The sequence below is a fragment of the Cynocephalus volans genome, chromosome 6, assembly GCF_027409185.1.
Source record: "Cynocephalus volans isolate mCynVol1 chromosome 6, mCynVol1.pri, whole genome shotgun sequence".
Classification (NCBI taxonomy): Eukaryota; Metazoa; Chordata; class Mammalia; order Dermoptera; family Cynocephalidae; genus Cynocephalus; species Cynocephalus volans.
In genome coordinates, this window is record NC_084465.1 from 68,380,999 (window position 1) to 68,406,947 (window position 25,949).

Genomic DNA, 25,949 nt, shown 5'->3' on the forward strand with positions numbered 1-25,949 from the left:
TCTCTAATGTTTATAACCTCCTTGGTTGAAAAAGCCTTCTTTCCTTGTTCCTTCTCAGAGAAACAGTGATGCGCAGCCACCTGTGACTTCTCGGTCAAATGTATTATGATATTTGTAATTGAAAGCTTTTTGTGTGTCTTGGTTGTGGTGCTGGGTTCTCTCCTGGATTGGTTGATTTCAACAATGGAGTAATTCAAGAGAGTAGAGAGGGGCCAGTTAGAGCCCTCCAAGTGCTGTGTAACACACACCATTGTTGGCAGTGGCTGAGAGTTTCTTCACATTTACTTCTTTGGAGGTCTGGGGGTTTCAGCCCCAAGACTGAAGTCAACATGCCATCTCTTTGCATTATTTCTAATGGCTTACATGAATAAATTTTATCATTAGGGATTATTAAGTGAGTTTTGGGGAACAAATATTTTAGAGTACATTTTTTAGTTGTGTGTATTGTGTGAGAGCCACCAATATAATTTCAATCTTCAATGACATAATCTTTAACTATCTTTTTCTCACTATAAAACTTTCCTTTTTAAAAATTCACTTCTTGAGCCATAATTCTGCAAAAGTTCTGCAGGATATTTTTGTGCCTGTTTTGAATGAGTTCATTGTTTATTCACACTGAAGAATGTTTCTGATACTGCTTTGCTGTAAATATAGTTGAGTTCCCTAGCTGACGTGCTTTTTGAGCCTAAAAGTCTGTTCTGAACACGCTTTCTCTCAGGTGCTACCTTTGCTGGAAGTGAAAAAGATTTTAAAAATTTTCTTGACCTCACTAATTTTCCATTTAGATTTGCAATAATGTTTATTTATGGAGATTGATTCATTGGGGACCCCTTTATCTTTTGCATTGTGGTATAAGGCACAGATTTAAAGAGGACACGTTGTTGGGACGGCTTATTCTATCAGATTTTTGCAGTTAAAGTAGTTCAGATAGAAAGTGTTTGAAGGTTTTAAAAAAATGTATGCTGTAGGCTGAACAAATAGAATGAACTATAGCAGCGTGCTGGCTAATAAATCTTTCCTGTTTTTCTTTAGGTAGAACACAGTTTTATTTGTATGATGAACTAGAGTAAGACTTTAATTGTATTTTCCGAGGTTGAATATTTATTTTAAAAAGAAACAGCTGTTTACAAAATAAGAAAGAGGATTTCATTATATTTTTATGAAATAAAATGAAATAACTCCTCATCTAATTTTACATAAAACAAAATTTACATTTAATGGTAGTACATAATATGTCTAACATAAAACTGGCTGTAATACAAATATTGACATTTATTTCTTGTTGACTAAGATGATAAAAATTCAGGAGCATTTCCTCCCTTAGTAGTTAGCATCCATTAAATTTAATTTATGTCTTCTTGTATTGTAATCCATTCATTTATTTATCATTTTTGTAAGAATTATTCAACAAAATAATTATATGACTGATAGAGCTTTAAGATAAGCAGAATCATACTTAACCTCAAAGAACTAACTTGAAAAACTCGAATGTGAAAGTTAAGCAAATACTATGTGGTAAGTACAATAATAGAAATATTATAGCAGTATCTTGGAAGAGAGAGTAACTAGCTTGAGTAGTTAATGGAAGATTTTCTGGAGAAATGAAAGTGTATGTTGGATTTTTTTCACCATCAAATCTGTTTTGTGTTTATTGATGTAAACTTACCAGTTACCAGAAGTGTAGTCATTCTACAAATTTACAAATACCAAAAAGTAAAAATGACTCAGGCAGTTCTAAGTCATGTCTTACACTGTTTTGAATGGTTGGCAAATAAACCAAAAGAAGACAAAACAAATACAAACAAGTACAGGGATAAATCTGGTCCATTTGTCACACCCTGGACTAAGATGCCTCTGTTTATATGACCACTGGTTGTTTGGGCATGTCATCCCAAACTCACACCCTGCTGGAAAGAGATCAACATAGGAGGATGTAAAAGGCCACATGTAGGATTAACCTCATGACTATTTGGTTCCAGGCATCATAAGCTAAAATTTTTTATTTCAGGCATTAAGACTAGAGGAATTGTTTCAATATATTTATTTTGGGGAAGAGAGGTCAATTTCTATCCCCATAGCATAAACCACCAATTTGGGAAGAAGTTGTGTGAAAAAGAGTCATTCCTTTTTTAAAAAAAAATAGCCTTTATTTTTTAGTGCAGTTTTAGGTTCATAGCACAGTTGAGTGGAAAGTAGAGTTCCCATAAATCTCTTTCCACCCAACTATCAACATCCTGCATCAGAGAGGTACATTTGTTGCAGTCAAGAAACTACGTCGACACATCATTATCACCCTAAATCCATAGTTTACATTGGGTTTCACACTTGTTGTACATTTTATAGGTTCAGCGTGTATATAATGATGAGTATCCACAATTACGGTGTCATGGAGAATAGTTTTACTGTCCTAAAAATCTGTGCTCTGCCTATTCATCCCTTCCTCCACCCTGACAACCACTGATGTTTTTATTGTCTCCCCAGTTTTGCCTTTTCCAGAATGTCATATAGTTGGAATCATACAATATGTAGCCTTTTCAGATTGGCTTCTTTCACTTAGTAATAGGCATTTAAGTTTCCTCCATGTCTTTTCATGGCCTGATAGCTTATTTCTTTTTAGTGCGGAATAATATTCAATTGTCTGAGTTAATCACAGTTTGTTTATCTATTCACCTACTGAAGGACATCTTGATTGCTTCCAAGTTTTGGCAATTATGAATAAAGCTGCTGTAATCATCTGTGTACAGGTTTTTTGTATACACATAATTTTTCACTTCATTTGGGTATACTAAAGAGAATGATCGCTGGGTATGGTAAGAGTATTTTTAGTTTTGTAAGAAACCACTGTCTTCAAAAGTGACTGTACCAGAAATGAGTGAGAGCTCCTTTTGCTCCACATCCTTAGTAGCCTTAGGTGGTGTTAATATTTTGGAGTTTAGCCATTCTAATATGTGTAGTGGTATCACATAGTGGTTTTAATTTGTAGTTTCCTATTGACATATTGTATTAGTCTGTTTCTGTTGCTAATAACAAAAATACCTGAAACTGGGTAATTTGTAAAGAAATAATTGCTTAAAGTTTCAGAGGCTGGGAATTCCAAAGTCCAGGGAACACATCTGGTGAGGGCCTTCTTTGGTGGTAACTTCAGTGAAGCAGTGTATCACATTTATGAGAAAGGCAGGAGCAAGAGACCTAACCTCTTCACTGGCTCTCATTTTAAAGCCATAAGAACCACACCCACACCCACGACCACCATTAAACCATCAAATGGATTAATCTGTTCATTATGGCATGGTCCTCATAGTCTAATCACCTCTTCGAAGCCTCACCTTTCAGTTACCATAATAGGATTTTCCACCCTCAACTGTTAAAGTGGGGGTTAAGCTTCAGTGAGTTTGTGGGGCACATTCAATCCACAGCACATATCATGTGGACCATCTTTTCTTTCCTTTTTCTTTTGGTGGCTGGTGAGTACGGGGAACTGAACCCTTGACCTTGGTATTATTAGGCAAGTGGAGCATCTTTTCACTTACTTATTTGCCATCTGTATATCTTCTTTGGTGAAGTATCTGTTCAGGTCTTTTGCTCATTTTTAAAATCAAGTTGTTTTCCTATGTTGAGTTTTAAGAGCTTTTTGTATGTTTTAGATAAAAGTCTTATGTTAGATATTTCTTCTGCAAATATTTTTTCCTAGTCTATGGCTTATTCTCTTGATAGTATCTTTGTAGAGCAAAAGTTTTTAATTTTAATGAAGTACAGGTTATCAAATTTTTTTTCATGGTTCGTGGCTTTGTGTTATATCTAAAAAGTCATCATCATATCCAAGGTCATCTAAATTTTCTCCTGTGTTATCTTCTGGGAGTTTTATAGTTTTGCATTTTCCATTTGGGTCTGTGATCCATCTTGTGTTAATTCTTGAGAAGGGTATAAGGTCTGTGTCCAGATTCTTTTTTTTTTTTGCATGGGGACGTCCAGTTGTATCAGTACCATTTGCTGGAAAGACTGTTCTCTATTGTATTGCTTTTGCTCTTTTGTCGAAGATCAGTTACATATATTTATGCAGTTCCATTTCTGGGCTCTCTATCTTGTTCCATTGATGTATTTGTCTGTTCTTTCACTAATACCACACTGTCTTGATTACTGTAGCTTTATAGTAAGCCTTGAGGTTGGGTAGTATCAGTCCTCCAACTTTGTTCTTCTTCAATATTGTGTTGGCTATTCTGGGTCTTTTGTCTCTCTGTATAAACTTTAAAATCAGGTTTTTTTTGTTGTTTTTTTTGTCTTTTTCGTGACCGGCACTCAGCCAGTGAGTGCACTGGCCATTCCTATATAGGATCCGAACCCGTGGCGGGAGCGTCGCCGCACTCCCAGCACCGCACTCTCCCGAGTGTGCCACGGGCTCGGCCCTTATAATCAGTTTTTGATAACCACAAAATAACTTGCTGGAATTTTGATTGGGATTACATTGAGTCAATAGATCAAGTTGGGAAGAACTGACATCTTTATACATTGGATTTTAAAAGATGAATTTAAGTTCTCTAGTCAGATAGAGGTGTGAAAAACATTTCAGACAGAGGAAAAAGCATGTATAAATTTACTGAGGTATGAAAAAATATACTGTTTTCTGGGGTTGCCCAGTTTGGTACTACTGGAACATAATGTTCAAAGAAGATGAAACTGGAGAAGTAGTTCAAAAGCCAATTACAAAACACCCTTCATGCTGAAACAAAAAAAATTTAACTATGGCCCCCACTATTTATTGAACATCTATGAAACTTGGTGCATTTCATTTTTTACTATTATTTTTCTTATTTTTTATTTTTTTTAAGAAAATGAAATTTTATTAATATTATTTTTTACATTCTAGGATGTTGTTGCAGAGCAGGTGGAGGGAGGGGGAGTAGGGAAAGGGGAAGGAGATGGGATGGAAGAAGGAGGGAGGAGGAGGAATAGGATTGAGGCCTGTGGCACCCTTCTCATTCCCATAGGGGAGACAGGGGGGCTTCCAGTGGTGGTTTGGTCATTGCTGGGCTGGGTGCAGATGTCAGGGGGGTGTGGAAAAGCCCTCGCCCCCCACCATCCCAGCTCAGGAACCCAGGGCCCTTTTTGCTATGGCTTGGTGGTCATTGCTAGGCTGGTTGCATGCATTGGAGGAGTGTGGCCAAGTCCCTCAGTCCCTCACCGCCCCGAGTTGAGAGATACCAGGGTACTTCCCGCAGTGGCTCAGTGGTCACCACTGGAGTGGCTGCAGGTGTCAAGGTGGCATGGCCAAGGCCCTCTTCCTCCCACTGCCCTGGCTCGGGAGAGCCTGGAGTGCTTCCAGTGGTGGCTCGATTGTTGCCAGTGGGCTGGCTTTGAGTGTTGGGTGGGCGTGGCCAAGGCCCGAGGCCCCCCACCACCCTGGCTCAGGAGAGCCCTGGGCACTTCCTGCAGTGGCCTTGGTGCATTTTATATTCATTGCCTCTCTCTACTATAAAGGAATAGTCAGTAAAGGGTTTAACAATGGGGAGATATATGAACTGGCTTGAAATTTAGGAAGATTGTTTTGCTAAACGTGTAGAGGATAGATTGGAACAAAGCAAGAATAAGAAAATGGGTAGATTAAGAGCCTATTTTAGTATTTTAAGAGGTCATGATGGCCTGAATTAAGACAGTGACAGAAGGGAGAAAAGTGGAAAGATTGAAGAGGTGAGTTAAAAGGTTAGAATGAATCTGATGTTTAAAAAGGAAGAGTTAGGAATCACACCTGTGGATGGTGTTGCCATCCTTCAAGATAAGGAATATAAGCAGAAAAGCAAGATATTGGAGAAGATATTGAGTTTCATTACAGATGTGTTGAATTTTAGGCATTTTAATTTTTGAAGTGAGTAAGGGTATGGACATATTTTAGTGTATATGTCACAGAATTTTATAATATTAAGTCATTAAATTTTCCCTTTCCTGCTGGATATCTTTAAATGGGTGTCCTGTTGTCAGTGCCTCATCTTTTTTCCAAAGCCTAACTTTTCTTCTGTGTTCCCAGTTTTAATTATTGGCATCAACCAACAGTCAGGAACTTAGGACAGCAATCTTGGAGTCTTTTTCAGTTTTCCTCTTCCCTCAAATTCTGTGTTCAATCAGTTGCCAAGCACCATCAAATCTAAGTCTGCAATATCTCTTTTACCTCCACTCCTTTCTCTTTTCACAGTGCCTGCTCTGTGTCATGCTCTCATCAGTTCTGCTCTGGAAAAGCTCAAAAGCCTGTGAATTGTCTGCTTGCCTCTAGTCTCCTTCCTCTTCCAACTCATTATTGACTAAATCCCCAGAGCAGTCTTCATGCATGATAAAATCTTCCGGCTTCCTTCATAGAGGCTGTTTCATTGCTTTGTAGGGGAGTTGTTGGGACTACTCCCCTGCATCTTCGCAGGGGCAGGGAGGAGGGATCCATTAAAATGTTGTTTGTAGTTAGGGTCTCTGTGTGTTGAGATGGATGTTAAGGAGCTGGTTGTTGAAAGAAAAGCAAACAAAATGATTAAAGTTTTCACAATGTCAAATCTGAGGGAAGGTGATAGAAATGGGTTATGGCTCCTATCTGTAAGATTTTGGTATATGCTTGTCAGTATTTTACAAAAGTAGAGGGAATTTGTAGTAGGGTGAAGGTGGAACTTTAACCTCACAATATGGAAGTAAATCTGCATTTTTCTAATGATACAGTGGGCTCTGGAGGAATCTCATTCATGTGCATGAAAGAAATATTGCAGCAAAATTCAACATTTTTAAGTTTCTCAAGACCAATAAAAATAAAAATGCTAGATAACAGGGACAACAATATTGAAAACTGTATAGAAGAGCTAATTTTAGGTATAACTTTACTTTCAAGCAATGGTAGGGGAGAGGGGGTGGGAGTGGAGTCCACACTCACTTTTTTGGATACAGCTCTTAACACCTTGAATCCCTAAACCTGAGGAGAAGAGAAGATGGCAGCTCAGTCCAGTATCTGTCATGTTATTCCATGTAGTAGTCTATAGTGTAGTCTATAGGATCTTCTCACGTTTAGGTTTCTGCTGCCTTTACCAAACTTTGGAAGCCTCATCAGCTGTTCTATTTGGCCAGCAGGCAGTAACTTGGAGAAAGGGAACTACATGTTTGGGAAAGCCCCCTAAAAAGATACATCATACAGTGCTCTCTGGAAGTATAGACAATTCTGCTCATATAGGTATATTGAAGAGAGGAAGAGCTGAAGGGCAGTCACAAAACAATGTTTAGCCTAAAAAAATAAAACTGGTCGGAGAGAGTGTTAAACATTTAAAATAAGTGTACATAGGTAGCTTTTGTTGGGTATATAGAGAAATATGACATTTTAGAATTGGTATATTGACCATATTAGATTAGTCCACTATGGCTTCCTCCAATGGTTCCCCACTGTATTTTGGCTTTAATTATATGTTCTTACCATGCATTGACTGGAACAAGGGTGGCCATTTAATTTATCATTGAAATTAGAACTCTTTGGAGAGTGAAATTACTAACTGTATCTGAAGCTGCCCTGTCCTAAGCAAATTAGGATGTGGTAACCTAAGCTATAAGGTCCTATTATAGCTCCTGGCTCCCTGGTTTCTGCTTGCCTCTCCCACATCAACTACCACTCTCCCTATGTTCCACACTGGCCTTTTCCCTCTTCCTTGACTGGTCTAGGTTTGTGCTTGCTTTAGGGCCTTTATACTTTCTCTTCCTCCTGCCTGAAACACTTTGCCCCCAGGTCTTCACAGGGTTAACTTCTTGTCATTCGGGTGTTGGCAAAGAACTCATTTCATCAGTGAGCCTTCCCTGCCCACCTACCTAAATGAGCTGTTCTCCTTCCCAGCACATCAACCTTTGTTTTTCATAGCACTCAATACCATTTGAATTTTTAAAAAAATATATATTTGTTTACTTATTTGTCTTTCCTCATAAAATGAAAAGCAGGGACTATGTTTATCTTATTTATTATCCAACTTTTAGTGCTTAGCACAGTGCCTGCTTTGTAAGGTTCAAAAATATTTGTTGAGTAAAAGCAAGTTAACTGTTATAACTTAAGGGATCAATTCCTGATGAATTATATATCATGGTATTAAAAACAAAAGTTATTTTTGGGGAAAAGACCCTTGGTGTAGGAGGTCTTAAGTTTTCACTGACTGTCCTTCCCTCCCTGAACCTCCATTTCCAAATCTGTTAAGTGGAGATAATACCTGCATTGCTCTTCTCACCATTATTAGTATAAAATAAATGTTTGGGAAAGGGCTATGAAAAGTGTTAGAGGGTATTTTACAGCTTTCTCATTTCTATTGAGAACCCCAGGCTACAAAATTTAGAACTATTCTTAACTCTCCGCACTTGTTCTTTCTTGACATGGAGTTAAGTGTCTCTGCCCTGTTAATTCTTCCTTTGAAACATATCCAATTTCAGTTTTTATTACCACTACTTAACACCCGATTCATCAATTTTTCCTAGATTGCTGTGATAACATTTAGCATGTTTGTTTTCTCTTCCCCATCTAGCTCGCCAAAGGCTGTTTGATCTTCCTTAACATGATGTTTGCCACTAACCTTCAGCGATCCCCGTAGCCTGTCTGATAATGTTGCCTGGCCTTTGGGCCACTTCTAAAGTCATAGCTTGTTAATTCTGCATCATGCCCATCTCTTCAGTTTCTTATTAGTGCACTCATTTCCATTTTTTCCTTTTGTTTCTCATTTTACCCCAGAATGCCCCTTCTATTCAAGTAGCTTATCCTCTAGGAAGCCTTTCCTGACAACACACTTCACATTTGATCTCAACATACTTACAAAAATTCTTGCACTTATTTTCTGTCACAGAAACATTGTGCAGCTATCCCACCTTTCACCTATTGAGTACCTACCGGATGCCAGGAATTATATACTAAATGTTTTAAGCATTGCAAAAATCAATACAAAGCAACCCAAGATAGGTGTTAGTGCAGTTATTTACTAACTTGTGTTATTATTTAACTATGTTTTTCATATAAATATGATAATAAATTTGTTTTCATCATAAAATGTTTTCATGATAAAAATTTCAAAAGCTTTCAGAAAGCAAGCCCCATGTCTCATACTTCTTCCACTTGTACTATTAGTAATATTAATTTCTCACTTGTTAAAATTGCATGTACACTTTAGATTTCCTAAAGGCTGCCTTTTCATATCACGGACACACTTGATACTTAGGAATTTGTGTGCTAAAGAACTTTAATGGCCCAAGAAGTTCTTATCTAAACAATTAAATTGGAATGACAAAAGTTCAGTGAAGTTGCTAATTGCCTTGTAATCTTTCATTATTCAGGAAATAGTTTATAGCCATGGGATTTATGTGGTATTCACCCTTCCAGCCAACAAATCAATACAATGGTATATAGTCATGCAAAGATAATTTCAGTATAACACTGGAATTCTTTGAGTAGCATAGCAGATTTTTTTTCTTTTAATACTAGTTACTTCAAACCCTGGAGCTCACAGTGGTCTGAGGTTAATGAAGTGTTGCATTCTTATTAACCATGGTAAGCTTATGGTGTTACAAAATAACAGGCTTTTCTTGCCATGTGCTTTTTTTCTCTGCCGTATGATTTTTCTGCATTTTTCAGTTTGTGAATACTGCATGCATTATATTACTATATTCCCAGAAGTTGCTTGGTGATAGCCAAGTTTGCCTGATGTAACACTAATGGCATTTACAGCTGTATATAATATCAGTTCACCTCATGAAACTTATCACTGATCTGTTTAAACCAAATATTTTAACTAGTGTATTCTTACAGGTATTTGCTTTAGCAACAGTTCTTAAGGAAAAATGAATTCATGCAGCATTGAATCTTGAAAAGGCCAAAATCTAAATGAAATATTTGTATTTGGACATTTGCTATGAATTCAGCCAGGGCAATTTTAAAAAATAGTCAGACACACCCTCAGTAAAATTTGTAAGACAACTTCAAATTACATGTAAGAATCGATTAAATTATTAATATGATTTACTGCTTTAAAAATTGTTGAATTTTGATCTCTTTCTCTCTGCGTGACACATGTATTGTTTGTATACTTAGAAAAGAGAGAAATTTATGACTTCATCAAAAGTCTCATTAGGGAATGTGTTTGGCTTTCATGCTGAGTTGGTTTTTTTTTTTTTTTTCCCTTTCTTTTTTTCTGTTGCTGTTTGTTCTCAAGAAATTCAGGGTCCGAACTAACATAATTTGGGGAATTTCAAATGCTACATCATTATGCCACAGCTGTTTTAGATATGCCACAAATTGTAGTTGTATGAAATTGATTTTTTCCCTGAATATGGAGAAAAAGAAAAGAATACAGAAAAGAAAACAAAATGGGGAGAACTTAAACTGTCTCCAGAGTAATTGAATAACTCATGCAACCAAAATGCTATGGTTTAGTAGTAACTACCTTGCTTTCAATGTGACATTAAATGCTGGTGGTTTGTTTCTCATTTAGTGCAGATGTGCAATATTCTACATCTCTAGAGTGGTTTCTAAGAAATTATGGTCATGTTTTAATTTGTGTCTACTCCATGAACTTGAGGCATTTTTCCTGAAAAGAAGCTAGCAGATGAATTTAGGTACATTAAAGAAATAAATACAGACAGCTTACACAACCTCTGAAACTTGGAAAACCACCCTTCTATTTTTTTTTAATCCTCTCTAAGCTTATTTGTTAATAACGATCTTCTTATGCATTTTTATCCCTTTCATTTACGCAGTTTTCTCCTTAGAATAATTTTCTGTGTAACAGTATCCATTTAATTCCTTCTTCCTGTACCTTTTCGGTATAGTATTAAAGAGAAATTAATTCTATCAAATGATTGTTCTTAAATTTGTTTCACTTCTTCCCTAACCATTCATTTTTCTGAATCTCATTTTGAACTTTAGGTATGGGTAGTAGATTAGGAATTGGAAAGATCTTTGTTCTGAATAACTTGAATGACCGTATTTGCCAGTTAGAGAGATACACAGAGCATTGATTATAAACCTGTCTGAGTACTAGAAATACATGGAGAACATTTGGAATATTCTCAAGTTTGTATCCAGAGATTCTGATTTAGTAAGCCCAAAGTGTCCCTGTGAATGAGTGCTATAAATAATGGATAACAGTGTTGTTTTTAATTCATCTTCGATAATACTCTAAGGACTGGATTAAAGAGAAAAAAAAAATGTCTTTTTTTTCCTCTGTAGATTTACCTCCCAAAAGTTGTATCTTTAGCTGGACTGTTTAGTTGGCATATAAGTAAAGAAGAATGGCTTAGGCTAAATTAAAATAACAAACTGGACTATTTACAGATCCATTACTAGGTATTAGGTGTTATACTCAGTAAGGTAGAGAATGAAAAGAATTATAAGATGTTTTTCCTTGAAAAAGAAAAGACATGCATCAGAAGATGTATGTCCGGGATGGGGATAAAGTTTTAGAGTAGAAACTTATTTGTGGTAACTCGAGCCAACTGAGTAAGTGAGACTTAGGGGGAGAATGTAAACTGAGAAGAAAGAGGGCTTACTTGCCATTGAGGCCTCGGGAAGTACAGTCTTTAGCTTTTGGTTAAAGGGGAAAGGTTCTGAAAGGGAGGTTGTGAAGTAGTTGCTAGAGAAGGGGGAAGAAGACGAGGAGGACGTGTCATGACAGGGCAAAAGAACAGAAATAGTCAAATGTGTTGGAGCTGCTAGAAAAGGTCAGATAAATGAGTATTAGAAAATTGGCTTTGCAAAAGGATGAAAAGTCGGGGAGATTTGAGGAGGCAGGAAATTCTTATATCAAAGCGGTCATTTTCAAACTTTAGTTACTCATATATCATCTCCATTTAAAAAAGAAAAAATTTCAATTACCATGCTGTTTTTCACTGTTTTTCTTCTTTACTTTTATAGGTGCTATAATTGCATAGTTAAAAAAAAGTACAAATTTTATAAAAAGGAATATACTGAGATTTGTTTCACAGTCATCCCTAGCTGCTTCTGTCCCTTTTCTCATTACTTATATACAGTTGTTCTTATTAGTTTCTTGTATATCCTTTCATGTTTCTTTTTTACAAAGTCCCAGAGAAATCTTCTCAATAGCTTTTTTTTTTTTCCCCCACAATAGCTTTTTAATCCTGTGAACACTCCACTCTTTCTTTATTCACATTTTCAGAGGCTAACATACAAGAATAACAAAGTAGTAATGGGCTTGGGGTTTTTGGCTCAGGATTCAGAAAGCCTTGAGCCATCTCTCTGGCTGTATGATTATTTTAATGTCAAACACATGTCCTGAAATAGACTGGCCTGAGCACCAAAGGTAGTCCTAAAGTTCATATTTTATTACTTTATCTTTCTATGTGTTAATACTGGAACAAAAGCAGTTGGCATTTTATGTGAGGTTGAACATAACAGAATTTATGCACACCGAGTATGGATTTTACGGACAAAAAATTTTTTATGATGTATTAGTCCCCAAAAAGAGACTTTGTAGCTCTCAGTACTCCACCACCCAGACCTGAATTTGAATTTTATTTAGGTCCCTTCATTCCTAACACTGCATCATTTTGAGATTGTGTAGACCTCAGATCCTGATCGAGACCTCCCTTCATCACCTTTCCTCGTCTTGCAAGACTGAGAGAAGGTAGACAGGGACATCAAAGAGTGTCTGAAAAATGTGTGGCTGAGATATTTTGCCTCTGATGTTGGGATGGGTTAAGGTGTGGGAGACGCTACTAGCTGAGAGAGATTCAGCAGATAACTTGGCAATGGTCCTGGAAATGGGAAAACTCCCAGTTATAGACTGGTGGTTCTCTAAAATCTGCCAACCCCATTCTCCTACACAGAAGAGGTTATGAGTCTCACTCTAAAACCCCAGCTCTGTAAGTGCTGTAGTGTCTTCAGGTGTCTTTAGGCCAAATACCTGGAACTGGGTAATTTGTAAGAAAATGAAATTTATTGCTTACAGTTTCTGAGGCTGGGAAGTCCAAAGTCCAGGGAACACATCTGGGGAGGGTCTTCTTGGTGGTGGCTTTACAGCATTCCGGGGTCTCATGTGGCAGAAAATGGTGGAGTAAAGAGACAGATTGTTCCTCATGCACTGACCTTTTAAAGTCCTCAGAACCATGCCTACTATTCCAAAAATGGATCGATCCTTTCATGAAGGTACAGTCCTCAGAATCCAATCACCTCTCCAAGGCCCCACCTTTCAATTGCCATAATAGGATTACCTACCCTCTGTGGGAATTAAACTTCTAATATGTGAACTTTGGGGACATGATTCACTCAATCCACAGCACTTGTCATCGTTCTTTGAATGGCGTATAATAAGCTTTTGCTTTGTCTGTGTTAGTAATATGATTTGGAATAATGTCTGTGTTACCCAGGATACAATAAAACTTTATTAACACACAGCACAGCAATGTATCTGAAAGTGGTTTATGAATGAATGGTTTTTAAAATAAAAACGGTGATGTGTAGGCAAGTGACAATAGAATTTCCTTAAAATACCTTAGTGATTTTAACAAACTTAGATTACCATGAAAAGATGTTATGCTAGGGCCTCAAATTGTTTTTTAATTAAATCACTCAGGCAATTTAATTGAAGAGAATTTCGTTAGCTTGCAACCACTGGTAATTGTTTCAGTTCTCATTTTCCTTTGACAAGGGCAATTGTGTAGATCTTGAAAATGGAAGAGAGGCTCCTCTGAACAGCTGACAGGGTGCTTGGAGTCAGGGGAATGAATTAGGTGACCTTTCAGGGTGAGTGGAGCAATCTGCCCAAGACTGTCCATTATTGTACAGAATTGGAAACCAGTGTCTTCAGACTCAAACTCTAACCCATGTTTGTATGAAAAGCACATGACAACATTTGAGAGGGCATTACGAACCCCAGCTTCCCAAATTCCCTGTGTTGGTGTGAAAGAGAATCAAAAATGTCCTTTGCAGGTCTTTCTTGCTCCCTCAAGTGGAAGACCTCAGCTCATAGAAAAATTATTATTTTTTCTTTCACATAGAATTGTTGTCAGTATGATGATAAAGCTATACTTTTTCTTTATCTCCCCCCGGCCTTTTTTTTTTTTTTTTTTTTTTTTTTGCTTCTAGCAGAGCCACTAAATGTTTTAAAGAAAAAATATGCACAACAGGCTTTCCTTTCACAGGGCACTTCTATCTGTTTCTCCTTTTATGAAGGGAGGAGTGTTGCTTGGTAGCAGTAGTGGCTGTGGGCGTTTGATGGCAGATGGGGGACTGCAGGGCTGCAGCTGCAGTCTTGCAAATACTGTTAAAATAAACTTCCATTGCAAATTGACTGGTCAAATAGAGTGTCGTTGTGATGAAGCAGAGCTGAAAGTGTAATGTAGAAAAGAGCAAAAACATTTATCTGAGCCGTGGAAACTCTTAGCGCTGATGAGGTTTCTTGGCAGGGAATTGGTGGGCTGTAACCCTAGGAGGACTCTAGGGAATGACTGGAAAGAAGTGTCACTAATAGAGTATTTTGATTAGAGAGAAGGCCATTATTTATTATAAGAATGTTTCATTTCATAGCTAATCTCATATGACCCCGTATATGTGCCTTACTCAATTAAAGGTACATTTTACCTGTATCTGTTCATTAACCACAGATGCTTATGTGCGCATGTGATAAAGTTTATATGTAGTAAATTTGCATATGAGATGTTACTTTGGCCTGCGCCGTATACTTCAATCAGTTTTCTTAAAACTGTGAAAAGAGCCAAATGAATAAATGGATGATGGTTCTTCTCAGGAGAGTTGTAGAAATTTGGGGACTTGTCTTCTAATGTAGTTGAGTCTGAGGTATGCATAATGAAATATATATTATTTTACCGTATGTCTTCTTATTTTTCCTTTATATTAGAGGTAGGGCATAATATTCATTATTTTGAAATTATGTGTGGGGTAGGTTTTACCATGTGAGTTCAAGATAGTAAAGAGGGAAAAATAAAAAGGAGAACTTTTGAGATCTACTTATCTTGGTAATAATTAACTAGAACTTCTTAAATTGCTTAACTTCACACATTCAGAGGAATTTCTTCCTTTTATCTTTTGAAGTACCATCTGTTCTCCTTATTCATAATAGTTACATTCTTTAAAGTCACAGCGAACACTGAATTAGCAAATGCAGCATTAAGTTCTTATGGCCTCTGATCAGAACATTTTCATCAGTGAATCATTACATAACCTTATTTCATGTGTGTTTCTTTTTAAAGATGCCTTATTAATATATATTGTTGATTCATTAACATTGAATTCATGTCCAACAGCACTATAGCTTATGCCTGAACTATGCTTATCTGACCTTGTGTGTTTTCTACATAAGGCACATCACAGCCTTCTTGCCCTTAGGAACACTAGACAGCAATTCAGCACCATGCTTGGGGGGCATTTTAAATAAACCAACAAAAAGCACAATAATGCAAAAAATATGGCACTAAATAGAGTGCAAAAAGGACACTTGCTTACAGTATGAGAGCTGAAACAAGAGGCAAAATATGCCCTGTTTGACCTCAGCTGGGAATGTGCTGGCCTGAGGTCAACTTGAATTTTTTCTCCACCCTGTGAATGTGCGTAAATGACCACAAAAGCGCTTGAGTACTGATTTTAGGTTACAAATAAGTTTTAGCGAGTAGGTGAATTTGCAAATATGGAATTTGAATAAAGAGAATTGACTGTAGGTAGTTTTGTTAAAAATCATAAATTAAGCATAACCCATGTAATTACTTAAATGCTCATAGAATCTGGAGAATTAATTAAAATTCTTGATGTAGTATAACATATTTTAATGAGTTTTGATTGTAAAATCTAATTTTTAAATAATAAAATTAATCACATTTGTATAGTGCCTTATAAAATTTTCATAGTACTTCAGGTAGATCGTCAATTTGATCTTTAGTTAAAAAACTAAGATCCTGACAGATTAAAGGACTGGCCACAGTTGACCTGCCTATCATGTTGTGGAAATGAAACTGGAGCCCAAGTGTTTTTATTCTTAATCCACTCTTATTTTCTCTTTTTTTAAGATTAGTTAGTTCATAATTATTCTCTCTCTCTCTCTGTCTCTCTGTCTCTCTCTCTCTCTCTCTCTATATATATATATCTTAGTAAATATAGTCATTTAAATTACTTTGGAAGACTCTAAGCTTAATTTTTTTAAAAAGATTTTTTGTTTGTTTTTGGTGCATGGCTGGTATAGGGATCGAACCCTGGACCTTGGTGTTATCAGCACCATGCTCTAACCAACTGAGCTAACCAGCCAGCCTTCCCACCCCAAAAAATAATTTTTCAAGATTGTTAGGTACATGCCAGGTTTCAGGGGCTTTGATGATTTGTTCGAAGAAAAAGGTTATATCTGTTGTGATTGGAGCCACTACTGGATTAAGTTGACAATAAAGTACTGTTATTCTCTAAGAAACATACATCTTCTGCTCAGACCAGAGTAGCAATTTAATTTGGATACACAGCAGGGTTCCACTGTAGCCTGGGATGTAGAGAGCTAGCAAGAGTATTACTTCCACCAGAACAACAAGGATAAAGACAGATAAACTACAAAATTATAATTTTTTAACTCACTAGAGTAGAGAGCTGAGATTGAAGGTATTCAAGTAGTCTGAAATCAAAGGAAGAACAGGCTCCTCCAAGTAGAGATAGGAAGTAAGCACTGGCTCATGTGATCATCACTTTATCAACCTACACTGAGATTCACAAGTTAATAAGCTTTGAGCAAGGTCACAGCATGTCAATCAGCTTGATGGAAATGTACTGTTATGGGCCCAGTTGTGTCCCCTCCAAATTCATATGTTGAAGCCCCAAACTCCAGCACCTCAGAATGTGTCCGAATTTGAAGATAGGGCCTTTGAAGAGGTGATCAGTTTAAAATGAAGCTTTTGGGATGGGCCCTAATTTAATCTGACTGGTGTCCTTATAACAAGAGGAAATTTGGACAAACCAGGGACACACACGTAGAGAGGAAAGACCATGTGAGCACACAGTGAGAAGGCGGCCAACTGCAAACCTCAGAAGAAACCAAACTTGCAGGCACTTTGATCTTGGACTTCCAGCTTCCAGAACTGTTAGATATAAATTTCTGTTGTTTGACCCACACAGTCTGTGGTATTTTGTTATGGCAGTCCTAGCAAACTAATCGTTGCACTCTAAATAATTAAGTGTGCAGAGCCAAACATGAGCGAGAGATAAAACAAAACAAAAAACAAACAAACAAACAAAAAAATGCGAGTAGAAAAGAATGGAGGTAATGTAGGAAGAAAAAGGAAACTTTAAAAATACTAGAAGAGAAGGCATTTCATTTATGAAGCAAGAATAGAGTTTTCTAAAAAAAGTGATATTCAGAGGATAAAAAGGAACTCTTGGACATTGAAATGATAGTGGACATTTTAAGATTCCATAAGTTTTTGAAGGTGAGGTTGTAGAAATCCCCCAAAGAAGTAAAAGTAGTAGTAGATACGGAAAATAGGAGAGAAAATTGGACAGTAGAACATAATCCAGGAGGTCCGGCATCCAATTAACTGGAGTCCAGAAAATTAGAAAGCATTGGGAAAGGAAGAGAAATTATCAAGTAAATAATATTGAGGTTTTTCTAGAGCTAGAAAAAGTGAATACTGAGATAAAAAGCTTTATTTAATGTGCAGTAAAGAAAGATTTTTCACCAATTCATGTAATTATGAAATTCCAACTACACCAGAGATAAAGAGAAGAACTTAAAAACTTTTAGGGGGAAAAAACAGGCAAACATCAATGGTTGAGAAATCTGGATAGCATCGGATTTCTCAGTTATAACAAAGAAAGATCAAAACATAATAGAGCAATGTCTTAAAAATTCCAGGCAAAAATAATTTTTGTCCTAGAATTCTACACCAAAATTATCAGTCATGTGTATGAGTAGAATAAAGATATTTTCATACATGCAGTGTCTTAAAAATATTTTTCCTCTTCTCTTTCTCAGAAAGTTGCTAGAGTTGTGTACCATGAAACTAAGAGAATAGTAAATGAAGAAGCAGTACATGGAAAACAGGAAATGGGATTCTGCAGAGAGAAGTGAAAGGAATTCCCAAAATGATAGTGAAGTTTAGGAAAGTAGTGACTCAATGCCTAGAGGGCATAGAGTCCAGATTAAAATAGAGAGATAGAATACTTCAGGAGGATGTCTGAGGGAAACAAACAAGCATGAAATGGATGTGTTATCTGACATATTGCACTGGAGTGAAGGAAGTTTTGTTGTCCTTTTGGAATGTCTGGGGATGAATTACTGAAAATGCACAAAAAATTATCCAGAAAACAAAGGCAATTAACTATAGAGTTAAGAAAATTTGTGCAAGAAGGCAAAGATAAATATACAGGTGAAGTGGCTCAGGTATAAACAACTTTTACATAATATTAATCCTAATAGTACTTAATATCAATTTTGCCCAACATGTGAGGAGTGTGATGTTTGTGTCACTGCCTAAAGTGAGGGAGGAGGAGGAGGCAGGAGTGTGGAGAGGGGGGCAGAGGATTACTCTTTGTTATATACCAAAACTTCCTTCCACGATACATAAGGAAAGAAAACAGGCAGTTATGTGCTCACTGGTCAGCCTGTGTTCTTTTCAGTGTCGACATGTATAGCTAGATCAGTGACAGTTAGGGTTCTCCAACTCTGTGCTTTTTTTTCCTTGTTAGGTGCCTGCCTTTCCAGGAAAGCTCCATTTTTTTTGTAAGTGCTTGTTTTTTTGTTTTTGTTTTTTCCCTTGGAATCCTTGTGTCAGAGACTGAATGAACAACCAACCAAGGGACAGCCAAGATGGAAGAGAGTAAAATCAACCATTTCTTCTTACCTTGGTCATTGGGGTCCTCCTTCAGCTTCATACTGGCAGTGCAGGAAATGCTATTATATACTGTCCATGTTAGCACACAATAAAATGATCTTTTCTTACTCTTGAGGCTGCAACCATAAAATTCCCTTCCATTTCTTACTGTCCTTAAGCACCTTTTTTATACATGGTGAGTTGTATGTGGGTGCAAATATTATATTATTACAAGGGAGACTTTTGTCAGCCCAACTTACAGGAAGTCTGTGCAGACCATAGTTGTCTAGGCCATTGGCTTACTTGGTTCTCTGTGTTAACCTTGATGTAACATTCTGGTGGCACTTGATTTTGTCTAGAAATCATTCCAAAGTGTGTAAAAATCATACTTGTCAATCTCATATCCTTGCAAGCCTCTTTTCTTTCGTTATATATCCTGGAAGGAAGATCTTTTTATGTCAATTAGAAGTAATTTTTGGTTTAATTATATTTGAAAAGAATATTGTTGAGTGGAGGTACAGCTTAAGAAATAAATGTTGAAATGATTACTTGCTAAACATAAACAGCCATGACCTCGTAACAGTTTCCCTTGAAATTCAATGAAAGCACATTCAGACAGTTACCTCTTCAACACTAGGTATCACTGAATTTTCTAGTTTTTGCTAATGTGATAGGTGATGAATGCTAATTTTTAATTTATATTTAATTATAAGTGAACTTGTAAATCTAATATTTTTGGGCCAATTGTATTTTTTTCCCATGAACTACAACATGTACATTTATTTATTTATTTATTTATTTATTTATTTATTTATTTATTTATTTATTTATTTATTTATTTATTTATTTATTTATTTATGTCTTTTCCGTGACCGGCACTCAGCCAGTGAGTGCACCGGCCATTCCTATATAGGATCCGAACCCGCGGTGGGAGCGTCGCTGCACTCCCAGAGCTGCACTCTCCCGAGTGCGCCACGGGCTCGGCCCTAACATGTACATTTATTGGTTGATTTTTCTGCCTGTTTATCAATGTTTTTCATATTGCTTTAACAAGAACAGTTTGTCTTAAAAGAAAATAGCCATTTTTCAGCCCATTTGTGCTGCAAATAATTTTCTCAGTTTATTATTGAATTTTGAATAATTTGTTTATGGCTTCTTTGCCTTTTTGGCCGTATAGATTATTGCAATTTTTATGTTGTCAGATTAATATATTTTTTGTTTTGTTTTTGCTTCTGAATATTATGTCATTCTTCAAAAGGTCTTTCCTGACATAAAGATCACATTTTAAAAGATTCACTCATCTGTTCCTGTAGTGGTTCTGTAATTTGATTTTTATCTTTAAATCTTTGATCTACTGCAGATGTAGGGGAGGAAACTTCTTTTACCCTGTTAAGTTCAGAGGCTGGAGCCCACAAATCAAACTAGTAAAAGACAGATTAATAGGAGGAAGAAAACACTTAATTATGTACATATGTTTAAAGAAATGAGACTCAAGGAGGTGGTTAGAATTTGGTGCTTATATACCAACTTAACAAAGTGTTATAAAATGTGGGGAAGTAGCTAGACTAAGGAAAGGAGTTTTGGGTTTCTGCGGGGCAGTGAGAGTGTAGCTTGTGGGAAGGTAACTAGAAAATGTATGTTAAATAAGTGTTTTCTTTTTAAGGTTTGTTATGCAGATAAGGGTCCTCCTATTCCTGGTATGGAAGAGGAGAACACCTTTGTAAGTGGAAATTTATGTCGCCTTTGCAAAGGGAAGATTATGTCCTGCCTTTAGACAGAAAGAGAGGTCACAGAGCTAATTACTTTCAGCTCAAAACAATATACCAAAGTGACATATTTTGAGGTGGTATACTTTGATGCCCTTCACAAACTTACTGTCCTGTAAGAAATTCGGTAAGGATCTAGCTTTATTTTATTTTTTTCCCATAAGTTAACATGATTTCTCAATATTGTTTATTGGACAATTCACCTTCTCTTCACTATTTTGAAATATTGTACTTCTCATAAACAAATGTTTTATATATGTGTATGTGTGTGTGTGTATATATATATATTTGAGTTAGATCTTTCTGGACTCTCTATTCTGTATCATCAATCTGTTAGCTGTTACACTAGTAATAAGCAATTTTAACTAACGTACATTTATAATGCTTTTAAATTTCTCTTATATCTAGCTATCCTTCCCCAATACTATTTTTATTCAGAAATCTCTAGTTTATTCTTTAGTGTGTATTTTTTCCTGGTGAACTTAAACATTTTTTTGGTGTATTTCAAAATAAAAATAATATTTGTAGGTTATTTTAAGTGAGAATCTATTGAATTTATGATTTCAGTAGGCAGTAGGACTTAATATCTTAACATTCAAAGGGACTTAATTCCTGAGGTAATCATTGAAAGAAAGTGAGCCAAAATGCTGGGTACCGATCGAGCTTTATTAATGGAAAAGAATCTGCCATGGTGAACTGAAAAATGGAGAGCAGCAACTGGCATCAGGGTAGGAGGGCTTATATAGGCTGTAAGGAAGGCTGATGTAATCAGGGAGGGGTTTGGTGCTGGTGTGCAGGAGTTTCTATTTCTCAGAAACCATGAAGTTTCTCCTAAGGGAAAGGCTGGTGGGCATTTTGTGCTGAGTGTGTATAAAATAGCGCAGGTCACATCCAAGATCCATCAATCATAAATTAGATATTTTCTTTCATTAGATTTTCTGTCATTAGTGTTTATGTATGACAAAATTTTCAGTTTATATTAGTTTTATAATTTGACTCTTTACTTAAGTATGGTGTTGCTGAAATTTTTCAGTTCATTTTTTAATTATATTATTTGCAAATTATAGTATTGTCTTTTTCTTTCTGATATTTATGCTTTTATTCCAATGTTTATATCTTCTATTTCTTTTTCTTGTCTTATTTCACAGAATGATTCCTTTCAAATAGTGCCATTTACTTTCAACTTTTTTGAATGAATTTATTGTAAATGAACCTTTTGTATAAATATGTAGTTGGCTTTTAGTTTTTAATTCAGTCTGAAATTATTTTTCCTTTAAATGGCTGACTGCTCAGTAAGCCATTATTGTTATGCCATTAACGTTTGGTCTTAATTTTACATCTTTGCCATATTTTTTGTTTCTAATTCTTCCTTTGTTTTCTGGTTTTTGCTTTATGGTGTATGTTTTTGTTATTTTCACTCAGAGTAGTGATCTTTAAACATGTAATGTATATAACCTGTCATTTTAAAAAAATCAAGTACAGACTATTCTTGATACTGAATATGAGGATATTGGCTCCTACTTCTCTGTCCCTTGACTCCCCTTTCATCTTTTTGATTTTTATTATTTACTGTGTTAAAAGATAATTTTTAGAAAAAAGATAAAATTATGTCTTTCTTACAAATTTAAGGATGAATATGTGTTAAATAATTTATTTCAGTCATATGATATAAGGAAACTGTAGGTGAAAATAATTTTTCCTCTACCCTTCTGAATTCTTAGCTGGGACCCCTATAAACACAGACAGATTAATAAAAGAAAAACAGTTTAGAAACATGTATATCTCATGTGTACATGAAAGATACCCAGGGGAAAAAAATGAGTAGAAGTCAAAGAAGTGGCTTAGAATTTAGGCTTAAATACCATCTTCAGCTAAAACAAAGAAAGAAGGTGTAAGTGAGGCCAGTTATGGGGGGATGACTAGGAAAACCAGGGGAAACAATGGTGAGGTTTGTTATGCAGATTTTTGTCTGCATCTTCTCCATTGATAAGAGTCTCTGTAATTTAGTCATCCTTCTCTTCCTCTTACAGAGGGAGACACCTTACAAATGAGATTTCCTTTAGAGATGTAAATTTCCCATACAAAAGAATATCTAGACTCTGTTTTTAGAGCTTCTCCTGTGTCTGCTGTTTCTCAAAATAATCAGCTGAAAGTAATCCTTATACAAAAGAGGCTTATTTTGGGGTGGCATATTTTGGTCTCCCACAGAATCAAGTAGATGTAGGTTCAGAGAAAGTTAAAACAGCAGAAATTTATGAGGTATAATGAAATGTCAAGATGACTTGTAAATGGAAACAAAACTGTTTTTTTTTTGGCAGTTGGTGAGTATGGGGATCAGAACCTTTAAACTAGTTTTTCTATATGTGGTAGCATGTCAATTAAAACACTATCAGGCGGGTAAGAATTTACATTTTTATCAGTTAAGTAAAATTTACAGAGTTGCAAAATAGCTGAAAGAGGGTGAACAGTACTAGAATTCATTAATCCAGAGGGTATGTTATATAACATGCATAGTTTCCATTGAAACAAATTTTTTTTTTTTTTACTTTTACATAGGAAATGTTTATAGCATTTATTTTATTTATTATTATGCAATTTCCAGGGTTGTTTAGCCTTCATTTTCCATATCTGGCATTAGGAAAATTTTCTGTATGTGGCCAGATAGCAAATACAGATAGTCCTTGACCCATGATGGTTTGACTTATGATTTTTCTACTTTACAATGTGTGAAAGCGATAAGCATTCAGTATATTACTCAATTTGTGATGGGTTTATCATCATAAGTTTAGGAACATCTGTATTTTAGTAGGTTTTATGGGACACATATGAGGGTACTACAAAAAGTTCGTGGAAAATGGAATTAAAAAATAATACTAATCTTTCTTATGATAATATGAACTTTTTGAAGACCCCTCATATAGTTTCTATCATATTTTCTTTGTTTTATTATTTTTAAAATTTTCTGTCTGCAACCCCTTGTAAATGTAAAAACCATTATTAGCTTGTGGGCTTCAAAAACAAGTTATGGCCTGTATTTTTCATACCTCTGCTCTACAGAAATGATTTGAAGTTTAATAACAGTCTTTTGATACCATCAGTTTCCAATTCTTGAGATCTTTGTTTTGATAAATCTCTTGGTTGACTGGTATTCATTACCAAACACACACATGCAAACAAACACGTATTTCCTGACAAAGCTCCTTGGTGTAATGTAGTTATTTTCCATTAGTGTTTGAATGTTTTCAGTGCTCTTATGTGTATCAGTGGCACACCAAAGGCAGGACAGTGGGAGTGGTATGCCCAGAGTATAGGTAGTGTGGAGGTGCATTGTCTGCAGAAAGTTTTAAAATAGTAATAAAGTCAAATCAAAGTCAGTCTCTCCAAGTTCACTTAAATAGTAAATTCAACCTCTGGTTCCAGTCATGATGTCCTAATAAAGATTGGATTTACCATCATCCTAGAAACAGGAAATAAATGGACAAATGGAATGAGACAATGGCAGTGAAGACATTGGGTATCAGACAGTGAAGGACAGTGATCCCTGAGAGATGCGGAAAAGCAAGGTGAGTCCTAAAATTGTCCCAGCTTCCCCTGAAGGAAGTTACAAGACCATGGTGTAGTTATGCGGAACCCAGGTAGAGCTTGGAGCTATCATTGAGATGAAGTATCAGAGCTGGGGGTCTGGGGAAGTCAAGACAGCTATAGTACACAGGGAAGAGTACTGACAAGGAGAGAGCTGCATGGGTAGACAAGTCCAGAGAGCTCTAGAGCGTCGTCCTCAAAGATCTAGTTAAATTCTGATCTGTGCATGCGCGTGAGAAAATTATCCAGGTCAGGAATGAAACACCAGAAAGATTAGAGGAACAATGCCCAAATGCTATGTCTGGTGTTGAAGAGTACCCGTTCTTAGCAGTCAGTGTGGAAAACCTAAGTTTGTAGGTATCATTTAGTGTACCAAAGGAGGATCTTTCTACCTTAGTGGGGGAAAAAAGTTAAACTTAGACTAAAGGCAGCTTTATTTCTTCATAAAAGTTTAAAATCAAGACCTGAATGGATCAAACATTTCCAAGTAACTTAACCACATCCCAGAAAAAGCTAAGAAGTATTGGTAGAGATACAAAAATATCTAGCATCCACAAAGTAAAACTCACAATATCTGGCATTCAGTTGGAAATTTCCAGGCATGCAAAATAGCAGGTATAAAAAATAAAAGCATAGTGAGAAAAATCAAACAAAATTGACCTTGAAATGACAAACATGAAAGAATTAGTACATAAGAATATTAAAATAGTTATTTTGACCATGTTCCACATGTTTGAGGTGCTAGAGAAAAAAGTATTAGGAAGAGTCATGGAAGTTATAAAAAAGGTTTAAATCAAACTTTAAAGATAAGCACTATAATGAAAAATGAAATGGAAAAGCACTAGATGGAATTAACTGCACATTAAACAGTGAACAAGTAAAGATTAGTGAAATTGAAGACATAGCAATGAAAATCTTTCAAAATTAAAGAGAGAAAAACCAACTGGAGAAAACCCCTGAAAGGTGCATTAGTAAACTGTGAGGTAACGTGAGTTGCCCAATATACGTGGAGTAATGTCAGCAGGAATGGTGGATGGAGTCAGGACCTCTGAAAATCCTCCTTCTCCATAAAAGCAACACTGGCAAATATGGTCAGAATCAACTTTTTCAGAATGCTGGCAGTTAACTGAAGGCTTGCAGCAATTGTGAAGCATTTATTCAAGGAAAGTGGCTGAAATCTCAAAAAGAACAGCATATTTTGTGGCATTTTAAATTTATCTATTACCTTCCCCTGAACTCTTCAGTGCTATGGTAGCTGTGAAAACTGACAGCCTGAAATCGTGGTGAAGACCACCACCTTGGCAACCACTGGAGGGGGCAGATGGTGTTGGATCTCCTTCAAAATCACATTTCCATAGAATTGTCACTATTTGATCTGTCCAGTGATTCTCTGGGTGACCCCACTCAGAAAGATTGTCTTTATTTGACATGGCTCAGCATCTCTGGTGCAGATAGTTTTTTTGTAGAGGGATGGGGTGAGTGGTGGGGGTGGGGTAGAGGTTGTTCGTCACAAAGAAACAATTGTATAACATTCCTGCTGCCTTAGTGGTAGATATCAGTTGGAACAAACAATAGGCTAACCCAGAAATTTAAGAAGGAAAACCTAGGGAATGAAATATTGATAGGGGGTTTTGAAGAAACTGACATATTCCTGGGAATTTGGAGTAGCACAGGTAAATGTACAGCTGTGAGCATGCTCAGGAGATACCTGAGAAGGCCCTCAGCTCTCACCTTTGGTTGATCTTGAGGCTTTGCACAAGCAAGAAGTGAAGGCGAAGGCGGAGTTGTCTACTGCCTGGTGGGTGTTGGAAG

General features: G+C 36.3%; 1 protein-coding gene and 1 non-coding gene across 2 annotated transcripts in view; one reads left to right on the forward strand and one right to left on the reverse strand.

The window, feature by feature from the left end:
• Positions 1–25,949, forward strand: part of PPP1R9A (protein phosphatase 1 regulatory subunit 9A) — a 327,703-nt gene that overhangs the window by 118,116 nt on the left and 183,638 nt on the right.
• Positions 16,173–16,246, reverse strand: TRNAI-GAU (transfer RNA isoleucine (anticodon GAU)). Its single transcript has one exon. It is a non-coding gene; the product is annotated as a tRNA-Ile (tRNA).